Source organism: Erpetoichthys calabaricus, chromosome 3 (assembly GCF_900747795.2).
Source record: "Erpetoichthys calabaricus chromosome 3, fErpCal1.3, whole genome shotgun sequence".
In the NCBI taxonomy this organism is placed as follows: Eukaryota; Metazoa; Chordata; class Cladistia; order Polypteriformes; family Polypteridae; genus Erpetoichthys; species Erpetoichthys calabaricus.
In genome coordinates this window covers 202757117-202777444 of record NC_041396.2, presented here as the reverse complement: position 1 = coordinate 202777444, position 20328 = coordinate 202757117, and positions in this window count along the sequence as shown.

Genomic DNA, 20328 nt, shown 5'->3' with positions numbered 1-20328 from the left:
CATCATCTTTAAAACACACGCACACTAAAAATTAGAGTTATATTTTGGTCACCATGCTTATGATAAGTTCTTTGACATATACTGTTACAATTATTCTTTGTTTTGACAGAGTCAAGTTGTTGGAACCAAACATATATTGCTGGGTCAAATTATATATTACATAGTCAACACTGACCTTTAAGCAAAATCACTGTAATAACACAACTGATATTGGAAGAATAAATAGAATTATTCTCTACTCCGAGCCTTAAATGTAGAATGTAGATTATTTCTTGTGATGTTTATTTACTAGATAATAATAATAATAATAATAATAATAATAATAATAATAATGTTATGGCATAAACAATCAAATTAAGGTAAAATTTCTGGGCTTATTTTTGGTTTCAAAAAAGATGGATAACTCAGATATTAGAGACTCATATTCAGCTATGAGGGAATCTCCCACCCCACACATAGATTCTAACAATGAGTTTCAGTGTCTTACTTGCAATAACGGAACAAAGGGGTATTAAAGAAAGGTAACCTTGTCACAAACGCCGAGTCTATGATGACTAGTCCATTCAGCCATATCAGGCTCAACTCTGAACCACACATTCTGCATCTAATGAAGAAGATGATTGAGTGATGGTGGCCTCCATACTGTTGATGGCTTTATCTCACACTGCTTTCCTGCGGCAGTCATACTCTCCCATTCCCGCTCATGGCAAGCCTCTGTGTCTGGCTCACCTGTCCATCAAATGCCTTCCATTTCAATTCACATGCCCACTGGCAGCAACCAATATGTCTATCTGTCAGTAAGGCTGTAATTAGGCCAATTTATGAGGTCACCTAATCCTGCCTTCAGGAAGAAAGAATGTCTAGCACATGGAGGAATCAAAGTGGTTCACCAGTTCTCATGGCTGTGGGAGGCCATGACATCGAGAGGATTACAACAGCCATTTATTGTCAAAGAACTTTCTATGCTCTTTATAAATTAGTTGATTCTATGCTTACTATGCTTAATAATCATACACCATATTTCATAAAATCATTAATTAATAGAAAAGCATTAGCACATGCAAAAAAAAATTGACATTTGTTAAAGTCAATGAATTGGTAATATGCTTCTTATAAGATAATTCACAAGAAATATGGAGATACTTGTAGCAAACATTTTTATTGAACATTTGTTTTATTTTCTTTATAAATGGAGAAGGTTTGTTTTCATGACAAAAAAAAATCAATGTAAGGTTTTCAACAGAAAACACATTTTGACATCCCTAGAACATGTTTTGATCATTTTTGGAAAGATGTGCGTCTTGTGTGTTTTTATATCATGTGAACAGTGTAACTTGAGAACAATTGGGCTGATTTTTTTTGTGAACATCTTGCGCTTGGTAATCTCAAGACTTGATTAGGTTTTGGGTGACTTCCAACTGTGTGGCTTTCACCTTTTAAAAGTCCAAAGTTTTTAAAGTTATAACCAATGACCACTGCTCAAGAAGTTGACAAAATTTGACACATGTATTTAGGACTTTGAAAGAAAGATTTTTGGGAGTTCATTCTAAAGTTTGACCTTTGAATTTTTAAAGTTAAAAATTTTCCAATGCACTAGTGGTATTAACTCTTGAATATATTTTTTTAGATTTGCACTACATGCTACACTTATGTTATAAATACGGAGAGTTACGTTTTGTTAATTTGTTTTATAATGATTTCCGCAGACCGGTATGGAGTAAACTTGAAGATTTAAGGGGGTTTATAAGGCTGGTACACAAGACATCGTTGCACACACTGTCCTTAAGTGTTGCCAAGAATTGTATCCCAATCATATGCTCTTCCTTCAAACCCCTAAGGGGAAACAGACCCTTACTTTTTTCCACTAACTACTTCTATGTATTAATCTGTTCATTCTATATCTAGTAAGCTGTCTCCTCTCATTCCACCAACACCACCATTAAGTTTGCAGATGACACAACTGTGATTTGACTCATTTCAGGAGGAGACAAGACAGCCTATAGGGATGAGGTCCAAAGACTGACTGCATGGTGCACTGAGAACAACCTTGCCCTGAACTCTAGAATTTCTGCTATTTTATAATAATAATAATAATTCATTACATTTATATAGCACTTTTCTCAGTACTCAAAGCGCTATCCACACAGGGAGGAACCGGGAAGAGAACCCACAATCTTCCACAGTCTCCTTGCTACAAAGCAGCAGCACTACCACTGCACCACCTGTGAGGATAATGTTGCTTGTATAAGTCAAATGTGGAAAACTCACGCTATTGATCCAAGAGATTATGATATGCTAACACTTACCCGAGAGAGTAACCATGGAGCACACTGCCTTTTTTTCCTATGTATTGTGCCTACGTGACCACACAGTAATACCTGAACTATTCCGAAGAGACATTTGCACTGTTTTGTGTTTTTTATATCTCACACCCTCATACACCTTTATTGTAAGAGCATCCTTTATCTACGATGGAGTGTTCAATCAGAAGAAAATATGAAGCTGGTTTTAAATTAAAAGTTGTTGTAGTGGCAAAAGAAATTGATAACTGTGCTGCTGAAACAAAATTCAATGTGTCTGAGAAACTGGTGCGAGACTGGAGTAAGCAAGAAGATGTAAAAAAAAATCTAAGTGTTGTATTTTTGAACGGGCGTATAAGTCGGGGTCTGATTTTATGATCGATTTTTCGGGTTTCAAGACCCGACTTAAACGTGAGTATATGCACTAATTTCAACTTATATTACTAAGCACACAAAGCAAATACTTTCAAATTGTAAAAAACAAAATGTCAAAAAAATCTGAGTTCATTGTATGATGCTGCTGAGATCTCTGCTGAAACTCAAGAGGAGACGCTTGTGAGAATACCGGGGTATTTTTTTCTCAGGAGAAAAACCATAGAAAAATGAGACAAAAGAAAATGTCTCCATTTTATTTCTTTCTGACCGCATTGTTGTCTAGGAGAAACCAAAAAGATATTAAGGAGATCTCTTTTTTTGATTATTCATCCTGGGGCAATAGGAGTTCAAGGAAGAAAATAAGGGTTTTTTCACAGTTTCAGGTTGTGAGTGTGGCATGACTCTGGAGAGAAAGGAAAAAAAGAAAACGTCATGCTTTTTTTGTTTCTGAAATGTCAGTAAACGAGTGGCACTTAAGTGAGTCTCCTGCTTCATTTTTGGACCTGCTAGACATGCTTAATGGGAACAGTCATCTTAAACACCACAACTGTCATGAATTCATAGTTCCCATGCAACATAACAATCAGAAAACAAAATAGCACAAACTATGAGATCTAGAAACACAAAATGACAGCATCCATGAAAAAAACAAATACACAAAATACTAAGGCAGTTACATCACTGAAATAACAGTAAAATATATAAATATATAAACAATGAAAATAGACATGAATAACGTTCAGTAACCAAAATAAAAAAGCTGCCTAATCTCTAAAATACTCCTTAACAATTTCACAGATTTCCTTACCATAGATGAATCTGTGTTGTTGGCCTAAAGAAAAAAGTAATTGTGCTCTCTCTATTCAAATAAGATTAAATACAGTAAAACCCTTAAACTGTAAGATAATAAATGATAATAAGTTGTTTTATACTTCAACTGAAATTACACCATTATCTTTTAAAGTATATTCTCATAACTTATTATGTGTTTCATAACACATTCTTCATATAATGCTCATGGGCGCTGTTATCAGTCATTATGTGGCAAATGAAGAACCTTTCACACCTAAACCATTCACGTATCATTAATAGGAGCTGATAGCATTAATTCTATGATGGTTCCAGCAATTCCTTCTGCACTTTCTTCAATTTCTCATCAGCTGATCATCACCTTGAGTTGGCAAGATGAGTATACGTTCATTAGTCCTGAAGACTTTTTTCATTTATAAGAAAATAGTTTCCTCTACAGAAACACACTTTACATCATTTATATCTCCCCCAGACATTCCATTATAGGGGCCCTGCCCAGCTCCCCACTCCTGATGTTACACTTCACCCTCTCCTCAGCCCGCAACCTCTGTCTCGGATTAGCGCAAATATATCGCTCCTGCAAGCGAACTATGATTCTTAGCACAATGAGAGAAATAGTAAAATCAACTGGAATGTTCAAGCAAGTTATAGAAAAAAACCTGATCTAAATCCATAAAGTAGTTCTCTCGTTTGCTAGCTAAGCAGAGGGAAGGCCCACTGCGTGTCTCTCAGATTCGCGCAAATAAATCGGTACCACAAGCAAACTATGATACAAAGCACTATCTATCTATCTATCTATCTTTCTATCTATCTATCTATCTATCTATCTATCTATCTATCTATCTATCTATCTATCTATCTATCTATCTATCTATCTATCTATCTATCTATCTATCTATCTATCTATCTATCTATCTATCTATCTATCTACTGTTTGTATGTTGTTTTGTAATCATGGCTGGATGGATTATTGGATTTTTTTTTGGCAAGTACATAGAGATGGTGTAGCATGAAATAATTAATAAAAGATTCACCTTCTTTTTTGCAGATATGGATTAGTTCAATTCTACATCAATCTATAAATTGCATTTTACTTAAATTAATAGTATACCTGCTTGGTCTTTATATTTGCATATTTCTTATTATTTCTAGAATTTGGACAACGTGTGTGTATAAATTACTGATGTACTGGTATTTTATATTGCTGCATGCTATACTAAATTAATATTTGTTTGTTTAACATTGTGTTCCTGTTTTACACTCTAGCATGAAGGAAAACAGATAAGGATTACTTACTGTTCCAAGTTGTATTTCACTTACAAAGGTGTCTATGTGTTTTGAAGTTCCTCCAGAATGTTAGTGGAATTTTTTGTAGGGGATTTTTATTTCAGAAGATACTTCTAATGTGAGTTTACTGAAAAATGTTTCACTTGCACATCATGTAATCCAAAGTTTTCCAATCCTAGTATTTTCCTTTGAAATGTCGTATAAAGGAATCTGTGATCTACAGTATTTCTTTCCAGTATCAGTAGCCAGGAAACCACACAGAGCTGACACTCATAAAAAGCTTTGCAGTTATGCCCTGTATATTGGCCAAGTTTTCCCGAAACACAGAACCAGCAAGAATGACTGCACATACAGTTCAACTCCAAAGTTCCTGACTCCATTCTCTCTTCCAGTAAAGCAGTATGACAGATCCAAGATGAGAAAGCTATTGTTCCATACTGTAAAGTACCAATTAAGCAGAAGCAAAACTTTGAGTTTAGTCATTCTCCAGACCAGGGGCCTCATGTATAAACGGTGCGTACGCACAGAAATGTTGCGTACGAACCTTTCCACGCTCAAATCGCGATGTATAAAACCTAAACTTGGCGTAAAGCCACGCACATTTCCACGGTAACTCATTCCTTGGCGTACACAATTTATCCGCCCAGTTTTGCAGACTGGCGGCACCCAGCGTCAAAGCAGTGCTACTGTTCCTGTGTGGTTACCCTTTCATTCTTAAATCCACATTCCTGGCGCGGCTTTATAAATACACTGAAATTAACTGCATATTGTTTATTAGTGTAATGCATCTGATTGTAATTAACCTGCTACAATATAATGGGCCAGGGAATAGCCATAGTATTCCAAATACCATAACTGCTTTAGCGTTGTTACGCTCACTGCATCTTGTTCTTCTTTTTGCTGTTCCCGTTAAGGGTTGCCACTGCGGATCATCTTTTTCCATATTACTCTCACTGCACCACTCGGAGTATTTATATCACTGTATCTGAGTGTGAATCACAGCAGCAGATGACCGGAAAGAGAATTATCGGTATACAGTTTCAAGTACACACGATCTCAACCACGGCAAAAAGCGTCAAAGCCTTTCCTGTACGGACCTCGCGTTTCAGAAACAGTTTCATCCCAAGAACTATAAACGCACTCAATCACCTCACTGTAAACTTACACTGCAGTTATAATATTGCACAACCTGTGCTACTTTATAAAGCGCGTATGATGACAATATCATTTTTAAGATGAAATGCAGCAAAATATGTTGCTTATAGTATACAGATAAAACTTTAACTTCATTTAAATAATCTGTATTGCTAATAATTAAACATGTTAGGACACGGTGCCGCAGCGTATAGCTAGTTCAAGGATAGCTCCTGCCTTGCGCTGTATTCTTGCTGGTGCTGACGCGACACTGGAAGGATAGACGAATAGAATAATTAAACATGTACTACGAAGATATTTCAATGTTCCTTAAAAGTTTTGAAGAATCGGCGTTCTAAGCTTACAAATGGCTTAACGTCTATTACAGAGCTGATTGTGTGGCGATTGGAGAAAGAAAAGTATGGACAGGAATTGGAGGTTAGTACGTTTGAAAGAGACAGTACTTCTGTAATAAATTATTTCATCGAAGGTCGCGCATGGCGCAGCAAGACTCTTGCGTGAGATATGAACAATCACTGCGCCACCATGTTCCCATGTTTAATAACATGCTTTCATTCCTATCATCATGAAAATGATATCACGTATACATCTCAGTATTTTAATTATTCAGAGAGCTGTAATATCAAGAATGTAATGCATTCTGTGTCCTGTCGGAGAAAGAGAAAGAACGGAAGCACGTAGTGATTCACACACATAGAGCACATAGAAGATCAAACACAGAAAAAAGCATTTAACATGCTACTTGAGAAACTAGTAAAATAAACGATTTTAAGATGAAGTTTATGATGTTCTACTTTAATGGCAAAATAAACTATGTGATTAAAGTGGAAAATTCGAGATTAAAGTTGACATTTCGTGCTTTTCTCCCACTGTGTGCCTATGTTTTTTGTCTGTACCCTAATAAGCTTTCATATGACACTCAGACGGTGGGCTACGACTCGCCTTTTCACGGCGACTTTGATATGTGATTTCTTTTTTATTTCGGGCACTGTGCGACTTTGTGAATTTGATCTTTCGAGTTTTTCCGACACTCTGTCACTCGATCAACTTCCTTTTGTTGATTATACCACTGTTTAAACCAACAAATAGTACGTTTTTCCTTTGCCTCCACTTGGCATTCGCTGAAATTCTTATATTTTCCCCTGTGCTTTTCCCATTGTCTTTTCACAGAAGGCTATTTATATTGATTTGCATATTCAAAGAGGCGTAATTCTGGGAGGAGTTGGGGCGGGACAGAAGGCGCGTGCACGTGTGTTACTTTTCACGCAAATCGGGATTTATGTAGTGGAAGAACGTGAAAGTATGCGTGCGCACAGATTCCTGCATCTGGATTTTTCTGTGCGTACGCACAATCCCGCTTTTGTGCTTACGCCATGTTATAGTGTGAGTTCTACGCACGGCGTTATACATGAGGCCCCAGCTCCTCAAGATCTATGTGTATTGATTTTCAGTTTCTGGTCAACTCACATTAGTGGCAATTATATGGCAGTAAGAACGACAATAACAGACAGTGCTTACATCAGCTCAGTCTCTCCTGCAAGGTTACATGTATCACTTTTTACCACTTTTACAAAAACTAGGGATTATTTATTAAAGTGTATTTTCAGAAACAATGGTGTATGAAATAAAATAAAAAGATATCCACTTCTTATTGGCACTGCACATCACTTTTACATCTGAATTTCTGTATTACAATAAAGTTCAATACACAATCAATTCAGAAAAACTGTAATGGTAAAGATTTGTGAAATGTTTACTGGCTGCTTGACTTCAGTTTATTCTCGTTCTTGTTTTCAGTATGTGTGATTTTGTCACACATGATATATTTATTAATTTCTCCTAATTAATTTCACTTCTTTAAAAACTGGAACTGTGTGTGTTTGTCACTGTTAGCAGACTGCTTAAATTCAGCTAGTAAGAATAACACCACTGAATATATTGGTGGTATAAAGAAGATTTTTTTTTATTGAAATAACATGTTAGAGCTTTGGTAATATTTTCAAACATTCAGTTCAGTATTTGCAAATATTCCTATTGCTTTCACACATGTTATAAGAATGTGCATTCCTCTGACGTCATAGTTTAAAATCACCAAGCTGCTCTTCACTTTTGATATGACTGAACAAAGGATGCATGTGGATCCTTGGATCAAATTACAAGATAACTGTGGTTTTGAAGTTTATGACATCAGCATCTGCAGCTGTGTTTGTTTGAATATGTAAGTCTCAGAAGTGTTAAACGCCATTCCCAAACCCAGAACTTGCATTGCTGTATCCAGTATACTTCGTAAATCATCTACATTTGTAAAGCATGTAATCCATTAGAATAAGAAATGGATAGCTGATGATGATTATTATGTGACAAATGTAGCATCACATTTAAAGTACCTTTTCTGGGAAGTAGATTTTATTTCATTGTACTACAAAACTAGTGAAAGATTTGATAAAAATTATAATAATTAAAATGAATGTTCATTCATTGTGTATTCTGTTCAATCAAATCAAAGGTTGGAGCCTATTCAGTCAGTACCTGAATGTAAGACTTGAAATAACTGTAGACAGGACAGCAGTCCATCACTGGACACACTCGCATATGCTCACAAGGCCAATTTGGAGTTGCCAGTGTAAATGAAATGCATGATTTTGGAATAAAGAAGGAAAGCCATAGAACCTAGAGCAGAATCCATTAAGTCTGCAATGTAAACTCTGATAACTACTGCCCCTTAACAGATGAAAAAGAATATTAACAGAGAACAATTAATAAATATCCCACATGTTCAAACTAAATGGTTCCATAATAAAATAAAATAAAATAATGTCAATTACTGCATCTTTGTGGAGAGATTTAGTTATTGTATGCACAGTTGGTATCATACGCCATTAAACAGTATAAAAAATAAGAATAAGTTTTGGCTTGGAATTTAATTACTTAATTTTTTAAATGAATGAAATGCAAGCAGAAATTTCTTCTTCTTTTGTGAGGCCATGGATAAAAGTTCATGTTTTTTGTTTAGCTATCCATCCATTATCATATTTTGCTGAAGGTTTGGGAAACCTAGAGACTATCCTGACAGCCTCAGACCATGGCTCCTGTCCATCACAGGCACACAATCACTCAAATCCCCACACTCGCTTACACCAAACCAATTCAGAATCTCCAACCAACTTAACATGAGATTGGAGAAGATAACCAGAAGTCATGGGGCAAACATACAAACTCCACACAGACAGTAAACAGGCCGGGATTAGATCCCAGTCTTAAAGATGTAACCACTACTATGTAAAACCTGAACTTGAAGTTACATGACATTCGCATTTCTGGAAAGCATTACCAACTGTAATAAAATGAGCTGTGTAAACATGCAATAATTGTTTTAGCTATACCTGTGTATCATTCTTCTGTCATATGCCCTGACTTTCCACACTGAAACATTTTGTAGCTCTTTAGGGCCAGTTTGGATCTCAGTGTTTCATGAACATCTTTCATGAGGCATTCCTTCTCTGTGCAATCTTCTGGTACTGCTGCCAGGCCTCCTTTCAGATAAAATGATCAGTATAAGAAATTATTCATAAGAGCTAAGGCAAACAAGCATGGATGAACATGGTACAGAAGTGAAAATCACTGGAAACAAGAGTAATACAAGAAAGGGTAATAAATGGTAGGGCTTGGGATTAAAGGAACAAGAAGAATGAGCACTGGTGAGCAGTAAACATTGTTTTAAATTTCCTTTAAATTAAAGTGAGCTAGTAAGCTAAGGAAATCCAAGACACCATCAGAAGAAGCACAGCTAGATACAGTGGCATTGCAGAAGATTTGTAAGAATGTTGCATTGTGCATGTTAGGAACACTTGCTTCTCACCATCAACCCACAAAATACACATGTCTGGTATTTGTTAGCCCAGACCTAAAATCTTAAGTAATAAGTCAGTTAATCTGAACAGATCATATGCAAAAAATCATGTTATTTTGTTTAACAGTACCAAATTTATTCCAATATCTCATTCAGATGCTTTGTAATGGTGTGACCTTTAGGTCTAGATTCTCATGTGGATTCTGTGTCCAAATGGGCATTCATGTCTCCTCCTTTGATATTTTGCACTGAAATCATCATGCAAACATTTAATTCTAAAAGCAGCCTCTTCTACATTCTCATATTACCTGCAGCCACTGGCATATTTAATTGTCACGTTTTGCAGAGTTAATTTCAGCTTTGTGTCCATTGCTGCTGGCACAGTTTCCGACCCCTATTGCTCTGTACTGCATTAGTCAGGGATGATAAGGGATAATGCTAACTTCAAATATTTACCGTGGTGCAATTAATGCTTACAAATGCAACCCTGTAGCCACCTCTACAGAAACCGTTTCATATAGAGATGTCAAAATAATCCTCATTCTATTCTAATTAAGAAATTGTTGTTCTTAGAAGATGGTGTGTTGAATTTATAGTTTATGGCTTTGGATCATTCAACAAGGTTCTGCATAATGAAAACAGCAAATAAAATCATAACCTTGATCTCTTTGTGTTAATTAGCAAAATGGTCCAACCACCACCCAACTCAAAAGAAGAAAAAAAACAGCTGTACAGGTGAGAAAAGATCAAAGAGGAAACCTCTTTATAGCAACTGGCACTGTAGGTGTCAGTGTGAATTTTGAAAAAAAGAAAGCTTGGACTTCTCGGTTTTCCAGAAACACATGGTAACTGTTTACTTCACATATATCTTGGGAATAATTTTATACCACATGAACTTTTAGTCCAATTATACACATCAGTTACATCCTCTGTTCACACAAAGTTGAAAGTTTGTTTCAGAAGTATGGCATGTTCAAAGAATGGATTCATTTAAATTTTATGGCAGCAAACAGTATTATAACAACACATATACATGCATACATTGTGAGACACGGGTACGAACACCACCAGACAGACACCAACGCTTTACAAAAACACACGGGTTTATTAATAAAATTCAGTCCTGCACAGCATACAGTGCCCCCAGCACCAATCACCCTCTTCACAGGCCTCTCTCCCAGTGTCCGTGGGCCGCCTTTCCTTTCCTCACGGGAGCTTCGTCCTGCTCCCACTCCCGACTCTAGCTCCCTGATTGTAGGAAGGTGGCCCCTTTTATTTCCACCCGGATGTGCTCCAGGTGCTCAATGACGTTCTTCTGGTAGCACTTCCTGGTGTGGCGGAAGTGCTGCCCTTGCACCCAGAAGCCATTCCTGGAAGGTCCTTCCTCCACCTGACCAGGTGTGGCGGAAGTGTCAATCTGCCGGGCTCCACGATGCTCAGGACGCCCCCTGGCGGTGGCCACAGGTCCCAGTGGGCTTGAGCCTCCTTGCTCCTTTCCCGTGGTCCCCTCAACATCCAGGGCGGTTGCCCCCTCGTGGCCTGGGGGACGTATAGACCACATTCCGGTCCTTCCAGGCTTCCCGGCTGGGTCTGACCCCCAGCCTCCTGTGACAAAATATACACACGCAAAAATATGCAAACAAACAGACATACACACATGTATCTGTATATGTATACTGCATTTCTGTGAAAAACGCTTAGGCACTTCAGATAGTTCACACAAATTTTTGTGTTGGACAGGTATTTTATAGTTCCAAACATTTCTTTTGCAAAAAGTGAAGCAACCCAGTAAGATATTTGAATGTCCTTAAGAAAAGAAACTAACAAACTAATAGACCACTTTCCGTTGTAAAACATGTGACATCTATGTTGTTGTATAGCTGAGTGTTTGATTTGGCAAATATAACAAATAGAACAGATGTTAATGATGAATTATGTAATGTGTCCATTTAACCAAACAGAAACAGCTGGGGATAAAACCAGGGAACCATAATGAAAAGGTGAGGCTGCATCACATGTGGTGCTTTAACCTGCAAATCTTACACCATGGGATAAGTGATTATAGCGACAAGAGAGAAGGTGGGACTGACATGTGCTATCCAGGCTCTTCTACACAAACAAATGGGCATGGTTGGGGACCAGAAGCACTGCGGTCCACTGCAAAAATTAAGTGCAGTAAGTTAGAAAAACGTCTTACTTCCCTTCCAAATCTGAAGATGTCCAGTAGTGCTATCAGCTTAGAACTAGCAAAAACCAATGGGACCCTGGTGCACCCATCTATAGTCTGAAGAAGTTTTATTAGAAGTGGTCTTCATGGAAGCGCTGCAATCAAAAAGCCATTCCTCCAAGAAAGAAATAAAGTCAAACAACTGCCCTACACACAAAAACACAAGGACTGGGGTGCAGGAAAAATTGAAACTTTTAGCTTGAACAGAAGGCAATTTATCCATCCAAGTTCTGAAAAATGGTATATGGATCAATGTCTGCAGGCAACAGGGTAGCACAGTGGAGGTTCCCTGCAGGTTTGGGCTTACATTTCCACAAATAGACTTTTTGGACTGGTTTGATCAACACTGATTATTAGTTCACTGCTTAAAGGTAAGGCAAATTCTTAACCTTCATGCCCTAACACCAGAGAGGCATCTGATCAGTCCTAACTTCATTCTGCAGCATGACAATGACCACAAGTACATGACCAAAATCATAAAAATAATCCTCAGTGAAAACAGGAACAGAGAATGCTGCAACAGATGGTATGGCCCCCACAGAGCCCTATTATCACCATCATCAAGCCAGTCTGGAATTAATTGCAGAGACAGAAGTAAGTGAGACAGCCAAGGGCAGCAGTAGGGTTGTGGCAAGTTCTACGTGTTAGTACCTTCAGAAACTTGGGCCTGCTGCTGTTTTTATGAGAAAAGATGGTCCTTTGATTTCATGTATGCTTTTTCTGTTTACTGCACTTTCTAGGATTGATTAATAAAAACTAATGATGACATTAGACCATTTCTTCTTTACAGCATTTTTTTCACATGTGCCCAACATTTTCTAATGGTTTAATGATTGGCATATTTATTACAGTTGGATTTGAGGTTATGGTTAAACATTGACTTGTAATGTGTTATACAGAAAAAACTTACTATAAAGTTATACCATAGACCTAAAAATATTTTCACCTTATTTTTTACGGTAAAATTCTGGCAACCACAGCTGCCAGTTGTTTACTGTAAATTTAACTTTTTTTTTTTTACAGTGTATGGTAGGACAGTGGTGAGTACTGTTGCTGTTTCATAAATTCAACGTCCATGGTTCGTATTCCACATCTGATTGTTGTCTGCATTGAGTCATTTTACATTTTCTCCATGCCTTTATGGTTTCTAAACAGGTTTTTAAACACACTTTACCAAAGATGAGCAGGTCAGCTTATCTTGGTGACTTTTCATCGACTTCATGAGAGAGCATGTGTGTATGTGGACCCTGCAATGGACTGCCACCATTGTCCAGGGTTAGTTTCTCATTTCACTTTGTTCAAATATGACAAAAATAATTCCACAAAATACAATTAAAAATTGTATTGAGGCACTGACATTTATAACGATGTCAATCTTAATGGTCACTTCTTTCAATCTTCAGTTCTATACATCTTAAATATTCATTCATAACTTACTTGCATACATCCTTCACACCTTCAACCTCAACTAACCTTCACTTGAGGGCATTTGTTTGTCTCTCTCATTGATCCTTTAACTTTGTCATTTGTGGTCAACCTCCTGGTGACACCTAGCTGCTGATTCATCATTTTTTTTGTAAAATGATTAGCAAATGTGCACATCCTGTAGATATTTTTTCGTATTTAGAATTACACAAGCAACAAATAACACACTGCTACATCAACAGCTCCAATAAGAAGGACACGCATTTTCTGAAATATTTGGAGTACAAGAAAAGAATGTATCTAGTTTTGAACGACTGTTTGGAATTAGCAACAAAATTATATATTTATTTTTTCCACTTCCCTTTAATCATTGTAGCCTCCTTTGCAAAACCTGCTGCTTGTGCACCCTCAGGCTTTTCTGTCTTCCTGGCTGGTCAGTAGCACAATGTTTTTTATGTCTGGCACAAGCAGTAATATTACACACAGGAAGAGATTATTTGACTTGGTCTAGTGGCTATTAAATTGAGTTGTTTTAAGATGACACAGCCTCTGAGAAAGCTGTCCTTGAAGATTAAATTAGAGTAGCTCAACTGGTGGTCTAATCTAAAGCTGTTGCGTACATCGTACCAAGCAGAAGGCGAGCCCCATTGGGAAAGTAGAGGAAGCCACTTGTAGTAGAGCTTAACCTTTAGGTTCTAATTAAATCTTGTTTATGGTAATGACAAGCAGTGCGAAAATGGTTCCTTGAACATTTGTCATTTTTAAAATTCAGTTTAGCGTCTTTTTACGTCATGTGGAAAATTGCTGATGAAGGAGAAAAAGGAGAAAGACTTATTGAATTTATAAATCTGTGGATTATATTTACATTCGATTAAAATTGGGTAAATTGCTGCCAAAATACTTTAGACCATGCAAAGTATAGCCAAAAACTATACAGAATATAGAAACAGACTATAAATATTACACGTGTGTTCACTGATTGAAGAGAAAATAGATTCAAATGGAAATTTTCATATTAACATCACCAATAATACATTGCCATTTTATAGTAGAGTGGTTCAAAGTATAAAATTGAAAAAAATTAAATACATAAAAATGTACAAACTTTTACCCATGAAATGAGACAATTCAATCCATCAAGCTCATTTAGTGATAAAGAAATAAAGAAATACAACATTTTACATTTATGGTACGTCTGAATTTCAATAAAGCCGTTTTATTCAAAGTATGTCTTATGATTTTTGGAGCGAGACATCAACAATGGATCCAATGTCAGATCTTTGTCATTCTCCTTGAAAATCACTGTGAGCAGACTCAGTATAGTGGGGCTGGCTTACTGGCCGACCCAAGATACATGTAATGGGAGACCATAATTTTCTATTTTGTCTCTGATGCCATTTGGTGTTTTAAAAAAGCCACTGTAGCTTAATAAAATATGTATAACATGTCCGTTTGTAAGTATATACTATGTTTCTGTTTTTGTTACATGTAATATTCTGATTTAATTTCATCATATTCTATTTGAACAGTATATGTGCTGGGCTCATAAACAGAAGTGCTCTTTATAAGAATGAATTAAACAGAATTAAACTAAGCTCAGAATTTTCCTCAGTGTTCGGAACTGAAGTCTTTGTGGAATGGACAAGCCCAGGGAGGTCAAGAAAATGTCCAATGAGAAACCACATCCTAGAAGGTCCACAGAAGACCAACTAGTCACATGAGCAAAGGGAGACCTTTAAGAGGAGCAACCAGAAGAAATCAGTTCACATCCAGCTGCAGCCTGTTTGCATGTTGTAGGATTAAGCCCATTAAAAGGTGAGCAACAAAACACTGGCTAAAAATACTTTTTCGAAACGCTAATTATAGCTTGTGGGGTGTAGGCCTGGTAGGCTAGTACTAAACTGCACTGAATGATTTAAATTAGCTGTGTTTTCATTCATACAGGATGACTCACTGTGGCATTCTTTCTCTTCCCAGTAGAATGATATTCATATACTATTGGAGTACTACCCTGGTAAAACTCTGTTTTAATGAAACTAAGAACAGAAGCAAATCAAAAATATGATGGCCTCATTCATGGGTCAGACATAATACAAGGCAGCTACTGTGCAGGAGCTCCTTCTCTCTCTCTCGAGTGATGGCCTAAGAATGAAGCGTCTCGAACGACAATCAGCTAGTATATAAGGAGGAAAGGGGCAAATCTTCCGGGTCCCGAGGAGAAGTGAGGTTAGACTTAATCTTTGACTTGCCCATTTACACTCCAGGTGAAAAGAGAAAGGAAAACTTTCATGTCCCCAAACCTTTTCTCCTTAATATGTTAATTCCATTCATTAATGTGAGAACAAAAAACTGTTGGCATTTATGAAACGCAAGGATTTAAGTGGAGATTTATAAAAACACCTTAAATTGAAATGAAGAATTTAATGAACCATACTGTTGTGACCATCCAAATGAGGCTCCCACACAGATCATACTTTGATGATCTAAATTGAAACGTCAAAACTGCAATAGAAACAAGCTGATTAGCAGTTAAATCAAAAAACATTTCTGTTCCAAGCAGTATAGCGCATAGCACAGCATCAGTACCAGCTCATAGTCCCCCATTTACTTTTTTGATTAAATCAATAAATATGCATAGTAGGAATCAAATAACCTATTATCCTGTGCAACAGTGTTTCTATTGACAAAATAACTTTAATTGACAGTTCTTACTTAATCAATTAGAAATGTTTATGAAAACACCTGACTTTTCTGTCTGCATCTTCCATTGATTTCACTCTCTTCTTGTTAACCACAAGGCACACGAACAGAGAAAAACTCAGGGTCTTGTAAAATGTCTTGCTACCACATTACACACTTTAAAGAAGCAACATTTCTAGCATTTTATGCTTTTCCTTTTAAAGTCTGTTTCTGTTATGAACCTGCAGCACAGTATTGGCTTATGTCCTTTAGGCAGGAGTTAGCCATATTAGACTAATGTGTTCTCAAGTTACATTAACCAGTGGTTTCTGGTCATTGGTTGTTTTAATTATTGAATGAGTTTGGAAAACATTTTAAATATTTAATCCTCATTATTGTTTTGCTAGTGAAGTTTCATTAGCAATAAAATACAATAAAATAAACAGATAATCTATAATACAGACAAAACACCTTTGAAATCCAGTTAATAATGGCAAGAATAAAGCATGCTGTTGCTTAAAAGAAGGAGATCATATACATGAAACACAAATCCAGTCTTGTTAGGTAAAATAAAACTGTCATCCACATTTGAAAGCATATTATGCCCACCAAATCAACAACCGCTTTAATCTGCCCCCAATCTTCCAACAAGGTTTGATTTGCAAGTTGCACCAAAAATGTAACAAAACATACACGCGACCTAAAAAAAACCAGCAACTTAATACAACCTACTCCTTTTTATCCGAAACAAAAAGGCAAATATTATAATTTTCACTCTAGTCATTATGTAACGCAAAAACTAATTTAGCTTTACAAGTGTTAAGTCGTGAGTAACTGTTTAAATTCCCAGTGATATCTAAAATGCAAAACTGCAATATAACATTTATAATCTTTAAAAAAAGCATAATACTGCATTATGTTTGTTTTAAATTGTGCTATTTTTTAATAATTATTAAATAGTGATTATATACCCACACAAATATAAAGAGATTGGATCCATTTATCAGGTATAATTCCTAAAGCAAGTTACAATTATTTTTTTCGATGTACATTATACGGTGACAAATAAAGTTCTATCTATAAAAATTTGAATTGATTTTATTATGCATATACAGATAAATAATGTCTAGTATTTGAATTAAAACATCCACGACTGTATCGAAGAGCACCTTTAATCCTAGTACTAGGTCAAACCTGCTTCTTGAAATACTTGGCCCACCTACAGTTGTAACACTTAGGTCTGCTTTTGCTTAAGTCCTAATGAAATCGGACTAGTTTGTTTATTTAGTAAGGGAGTGGAAGCTAAGCTCTGCTGGGTGATTCACAAGCAGTCCTTGTACAAGCTGAAGAATTAGCCACTTTATTTAAAACAGATGGAGTCCAAATACTGGGAGTTTTAGAAACAAATGTAATGTCTCCCTGTATCACATTATGTATCAGGATTTGGGATTGGCACTTCTTATTATTGAAATATTCAGTCAAATGACTCTTTATGCCATGGTCTGGTGAAACATAGAAATCAAGTAGGTCAAGTCAAGGCATGAAGGTCATTTCAGAATATTATTTACTTAAAATCATCAGTACAGATTATCTTTAAATTCTGAAAACGGATCATTAATCATGAATCTGTCATAGAGCCATTTTTATACAAATTGTCTCTGTCCCTTTTTTTGACCAATACGTTCCTTCAATTGTTGCAAATCAAAAGTACCTGATAACACCTAGTAGCACTGCAAGTCATCTTCAAAAGGTAATGAAAATATGAACATATTTCAGTTATGATCATAATTCCAGCAATGTGCAGTTGCTTCATTTAAAATAAATCTTTCAGCTTCAATTTCTTGAATTTGAAATATGTGTGTCTACATTTCCAGTGTCCCAAACTGTAAAACAACTACAGTACTCTGATTCACAATTCAATGATTCTATTGTGAGGAGCTCTTAGTCCCCACAAATGAGTAAAGGTGATGTAGATAACGGGACTGGCCAGTGTGAAGAACTAAATTGCTGTTCTGGTAGCAGGGAATCAGATCAACAGCTATCTTATTTGGAATGTGAAATTTCTTTAAAATACTAAAACATATTGTGTTCTCCATAGAGACTTGAAGACATAAAGTTAAAATTAACTATATATTCTTTACTGCAACATCACACTTGATCAGCATGTGTGTGCATGAGTAGACAGAACAATCGGTTGATTGCTGCTGCTGCTGGGATAGACTCCTGCTCTCCAAAACCCAAATTGAATTAAGAAGATTATACATTAAATAAATATTAGAAGTCTGCACAGCTTTATTGAAATTTCAAACTTGTTAATGCAAAGGCTGAATCAAGACCTGTTAGACCCTTTAACTCCTTTAGTAACATCTTGTAATCAACAATATTTACAGAAAAATGTTTTATAACTATATTTAATGTGTAAAGCTGCTCTCCTATTGTCTGTTAGTCAATCATTTTTGTGTTTTATTTGTGTGTCCTGTTTGATTGTTATTGTGCCCTCTTTCCGTATATTCAATACCGTATTGTAATTCTTAATAGCTCTATACTGAAGTGCTTTATGATGGTACATTCTATTAACTGACAAAGAAAATGCTAATACAGTATAAATTCTCTTCATACGGCACACATTCACTACAAGTCAGCAAACCTGCTTCTGTGAGCCTTGGCGTAGATTACTGTCTGAACTCATAAAGGGGAGAGTCTACAGTATGTCAGTCATCAGTCATCTATGACACATTCCATCCTTTGGTATAGTTATTGAGGTGGTGGATAGCAATGCTGCTGAATTTCCTGTAGGTGATCATTGATAGCATTCATTTATTTACATGGTTAATTTATATTCTCAGTTATGTGTAGAATTTAACACTGACTTACTGAGTGATATTTTCTCATCTTATATACAGCATAAACGTCTACGTGTGAAAGTGTGTGTGTCTGTCTGTCTGATCCGGAAGTGTGAGACTACAGCATGAAGCTCAAAGAGCTGGCAAGGTGGCCCTAAGTCAGAAGAAGAAAGAAGGACGAGGCTACAGCACGAAGCTGAAAGAAAGTGACTCCATCGCCAAAGTGAAACCACAGAGGAAAGACAAAAGAGAGAGAAATTCGCTTAGCTGCTGATAGACAAGGGCGGCAAGCACATCCGCAAAACGAAACCGCCGACTCTGCATTTCAATTTTTTTCTGACTATTTCAATAGTTTCTAGGAGCCTGGGCTTTGTACAGCACGGTCTTACACAGCTAGTATTTTAATAATAATGTGGAGCAAGGACTAAAGTAAGCAAGTTATGGCGAGCTCGGGTACTGTTATATGTGGGTACTGAGGAGAACCAGCTTACACCACTTGTTTCAGATATTATTTTAATGCTGGATAGGTTTCATCAGACTCCGTGGAAAAAGCAGGAGGAAGACTGGAGATTTTTGTGAATGTGCAGTGATGAAAAACGGAAACAATTAAAACTAAATGTGTTAACCAGGCATTGAATTGTGAGCTTAATTCATCCATGTCACTTCTCAAGAAAGTAAGTTACATCATCCAGGCTGACTCGGCAACAGAAATAATTCTTTCTGTACCAATGTCTTCTAGATGAATCATTCTTAATGTTGGTGACTTCAGAGAAGGAATCAAGGCCTATTAGGCCTGCTCCTTTCATGGACACTGCTCTATCCATATATTAATCTCTTTAAATATAAACCTGTGGCACAATCTGAGCAGTTATGACCTCAGCTTACTGCCACTTCTAAGCCTGTTATTGACACTAGTGGCTCTTTGTTATCCATGCCAGAAATTTTCATGTGTGTTTGGGGAAAGGGGGGTTTGTTTTTATCATATTCATTTTTGGAGCTTCTGTAAAATTATAATTTCCCCTTGGGGACAAATAAAGTATAATCTAATGTAATCTATTTTAAATGTACCCCCCCCCCCCCCCTAATGTGGGATATTTGTTCCACTTAGTTTTGCTTGTCACTTTTTGATTACATCTTGCCTGAAGAAGGGGCCTGAGTTGCCTCGAAAGCTTGCATATTGTAATCTTTCTAGTTAGCCAATAAAAGGTGTCATTTTGCTTGGCTTTTCTCTACATTCATAATGGCTAACACGGTACAGCACCCTAGTACTACTTGTCACTTTAGTCATTTTTTTATTTTTCCACAGTCATATACCTCACAGATGCCCTTTTTATTTGTAAAATACTTGCAATAATTTCTTTTAGTTAAGCAAAGTAT